This window comes from Eumetopias jubatus, unplaced genomic scaffold, assembly GCF_037043125.1.
Source record: "Eumetopias jubatus isolate StellerSeaLion01/CBP00866 unplaced genomic scaffold, mEumJub1_p1.0 scaffold_7, whole genome shotgun sequence".
NCBI lineage: Eukaryota > Metazoa > Chordata > Mammalia > Carnivora > Otariidae > Eumetopias > Eumetopias jubatus.
Genome location: NW_028274813.1, coordinates 50075789 through 50080218, shown reverse-complemented (window position 1 = coordinate 50080218; position 4430 = coordinate 50075789). Strand labels below are relative to the sequence as shown.

At 36.7% G+C, this 4430-nt stretch overlaps 1 pseudogene; it reads left to right on the top strand.

Annotated features, from left to right (window-relative positions):
* The first annotated feature begins 2017 nt into the window (after positions 1 to 2017).
* On the top strand, positions 2018 to 4022 carry LOC114206322 (kinesin-like protein KIF2A pseudogene; annotated as a pseudogene).
* Positions 4023 to 4430: the final 408 nt, after the last annotated feature.

Sequence of the window (4430 nt, the reverse complement as noted above, 5' to 3'; positions counted from 1 at the left end):
TCAACATGTATTCTTTTGAACATTTCTAAATTTTACTACCACTTTTTACATTTCCTTAACCTAAGATTTAATATATATTGTGAGAAGAAGAATTTTAGACCAGGGAAAGAGGTCTTTAATAGCATCTAGAGAAAAGCTGTCAAGGATTGAGGTGTTATGCAAGTCATAATACATTGTCCAAACAACTTTGAGCCTAACTTAAAAGGAGCTTTGCTTTTTATGTTACTAATATAAGCCACTTAATTGAAAAATCCCTGTGTTCATTGCAAATTCACATTATTGGCACCAGTTAGGCAAGAAAGAGTCATATACTATACATACTATAGTTCTACAAAGAATAATGTACTTTTGAGCCATATTATTTATTTTGCTTCATCTATATTGTTATTTGGGCTCTAACCTTTGACTTATGATTCTCATCATAATCATAATGAATGACTACAGAAAATAACCAGTACATTACAATAATATTTAAAAATAATTTTATTAATGATAAATATTGAATAAGTACCAAATGTACTGATTATGTTGTTTACTGTACATGCATTAGTTTTAGCTATCCTAAAGTATACTCTGCAGGTATATCAATTTATCAACTTCTCAAAGTCAAACAAAACAAAACAAAATACCAACAGTCACAGAATTTTTTTTTTAATTTTATTTATTTATTTGAGAGAGAGAGAGAGAGAGAAAGCATGAGTAGAGGGAAGGGCAGAGGGAGAAGCTGACTCCCCGTGGAGCACGGCGCCCGATGTGGGGCTTAATCCCAGGACCCTGAGATCATGACCTGAGCCAAAAACAGATGCTTAACTGACTGAGCCACCTAAGTGCCCCACAGTCACAGAAATTAAGTAACCTGCCCAAACCATGTAGCTAGTAAGTGGTGAAATCTTGTTCAAGCCAAGCAGTTTACCAGATTTTATTCCCAGTACATTTATTTTCCTTTTTTTTCTTCTTTTGGTGGGACAAGGATGAATGAAGTGCAAGAATATAAAAAAAAAGAGCATAAAATTTAACAATTTATAAGAAACTGACAGACTGAGTTTCTAAACATTATATTTTAAACTGCTAATTTCAAATCAACAAAATGCCCAAATGTGTGTCATTGATAATAATACTTTCAATATTAATGCAGTTATCTTGAATTGGGGGAGTGTATACTTTTATACTTTTTGATTTCCCATCTTTGTACAGCATATGCAGATTTATGATGGATAGCTTCAGGACTGAATATAAAATTCAGAAATTTTAGGATTTAGTGAATTTTGAAGATTGAGAACGTAATCTTTCAACTCAGCAGTTTTACTGCTCATTATTTTATGATAAGGTAGTATGATAATGACTCTTTACACTGGATTATATTCAATTTTTTTCAACTTGATAGTTTACCAAAATAAAAAACAAAGACTTCATTTTATTAAAGGAACTTCGTCTTCTGGGGAAGAATTTGCCCACATGTCCTCTGGCTGTATTTGTGGGTATTGCTTGGGATAATTTTCTCTCTATGGCCACTTATGTATCTCATTAATTTTATGAAGCAACTTTCTAAATTTACTTATGTAAAACAAAAAATTTCTGTTGCCAGAGTTGCCTCTCAGGAATTGAGCTTAGTCCCTCCCACCCTCCTGGTGCCTAACTGCCCAGCTCTGGCATCACTCCATGCCCTGAGGGTCCTGTTCACAGTCACACTGTCACAACCACCACTTCCCCCTCCCCCCCGCCACACACACACACACACACACACACACACACACACACACACACAACTCAGATGAAGTGAACTATTAGGGCCAACTTCAGCCACATGCAGATCAGGATTTATGTGGAAATCTAGCCATCTAGCCGAGCGATGGTTCCTTTTGGGGGAAATGTTTAATGTCACTTTCTTGGGGTGTAGAGTGACACTCAACCAGGCTTGGAAGCAACTTTTATTGTAAAGGACCATATGCATGGAAAGAGAGAGAGGAAATAAGAACAAATTCAAGGCCCTAACTAGCGATCCTAAGTATATCAAGCAATGGTAACATTTTTAAATGAAAATAGTGAAAGTACTACTGTTGAATGGATAGAAAATGGAGATACAAAGGACAAAGATATTGACCCGGAGAGCATCTTTTCACTCAGCTGTGACTCTGTTCCCGATGAAGAAATTGAATCCAGTCCAGAAACACCTCTACCTCCAGCATCCTCAGCCAAAGTATACAAAACTGTAAAGAATCGTCAGACTTCTGATGGTTTCTGTTTAGAATGACCTTCCTCCAACAGATAACAAAGTGGTTGGCTCTGCGTGTTCACGACCTAGTCAACTTCCTGAATAGTCTTCCTCTGCACAACAGAATGCACATAGAAATTCTCACTGTGTGAAAAAAGTAGAAAAAATATGAAAAACAAAAGACAAAAAAAAAAAAACGACTACAACAGAAAAAACTTAAGAGCCCAGGATGTTGATGCTACAAAACCAAATTATGAAATTCTGTGTATGATCAGAGACTTTAAAGGAACTGTAGACCATTGACAACAGCGGATCCTATTGATGAACATAGGATACATGTTTGTGTAAGGAAATGACCATTCAGCAAAAAAGAAACTCAAACGATCTTGATGTCATCATAATCCCTAATAAAATTATTGTGATGGTCTACTTTTAGTTTTGTAAAGAACCAACCATTGGGTTTTGATTCTGCCTTTGATGACTCAGCTTCTAACTGAAATGGTTTACAAGATTACAGTTAGACCACTAGTGGAAACTATATTTGAAAGGAGAATGGCCACACTCTTTGCTGAAAGTGGAAAAACTCAAACAATGGGGCATGACTTCTCAGGAAAGAACCAGGATTGTTCAAAGGAAACATAAAAGACTGTTCAAAGGAATTCATCCATTAGCAGCCAGAGAGGTTTTTTTAATGCCAAAGAAGCCAAATTATAAGAAATTAGAACTTCAAGTAAGTGCAACCTTTTTTTTAGAAATTTATAGTGGAAATATGTTTGACTTGCTAAACAGGAAAGCAAAAGTAAGAGTGTTAAAAGATAGAAAACAGCAGGTTCAAGTGGTGGGATTACAGGAATAGGAAGTCAAATGTGTTGAAGATGTACTGAAACTCATTGACATAGGCAACTGTTGTAGAACATCCAGTCAAACATCTGCCAATGCACATTCATCTTGGAGTCATGCAGTGTTTCAGATTATTCTTAGAAGGAAAGGAGAACTACCTGGTAAATTGTATCTCATCAGTTTTCCTGGAAATGAAAGAGGAGCTGGTACTTCCAGTGCAGACAGGCAAACAAGGCTTGAAGGTGCTAAAATTAGTAAAAAGCCTTATGTAGAAACAAATCTCCTACTCCTTTCCAAGCAAGTAAACTCATTTAGGTTGTAATAGATTCATTCATGGGTGAAGACTCTGATGCCTACACCATAGCTACAAACTCTCCAGGGATGGCATCCTGTGAAAATACTCATGATACATTAAGATATGCAAATAGTGTGAAAGAATTTGTGGATCCAGCTGCTGCTGGGATATTCATCCAATAATGCACCACCCACCAAATCAGATTGATGACTTAGAGGCAGAGTGGGGTATGGGCAATTCCCTTCAGAGAGATGATGTAAAATTTCCTTGTGAACAAAGTGAAGAAGAGGTTTCTCCACAATTGCTTATTTTCCATGAAGCTATCTCACAAAGAGGTAGAAATAGAAGAATAAGGTGTAGAAGATCACAGGAGGACAGTGTTCTATGACTCTATTCAATGGTTAGAAGATGAAAAGGCTCTCTTTGAGATGACTGAAGTAGATTATGATGTAGATTCATACGCTACTCAACTTGGAACTATTCTTGAGCCAAAAAAAAAAAAAAAAAAAGACATTTTTAACTGAGCTATGGGATAAAGTGAAATCTTTCTGTGTAGCTCTGCAAGAACAGGCCAGCAAGCAGATCAACCCCAAGAGACCACCCCATGTCCTACTGAAGGATCCCCAGAACCCCCACTACATAACATATAATGTTTGTGCTATAAGAACCATTTGAAAGTTTGAAATTTTTAAGTGTCTGTGGAAAATATCTTTCCTTCATCTGAATGACATTTCAATTTTGTGAAACACTCCTTTGTCTACAAAATGCTTCTGATCCAGGAGATACGACCAAAATTTGGGAATAATGAGGATTTTGTTTCATTTACCCAAATTGTAATTTACTTTTGGGGATCCTTGCCAATTTTATTTTCTAGATGATGAAATAAGATTGTGGACCTGATCCAGAAGTGAATGGTAGGGGGAAGCCACAGCACTTCCTTTTAACTCTGTTCAGTTTTCAGAGCAAGACTGAGCAGTTTTAAGTCCTTTGTGTGTATGGATACCTCATCAGTGATCGTACATACCTTGCCCATTCCTAGGGACGGCTGTGCTCACCTCTCCCTACTTTGTGCCTTGACAAAGG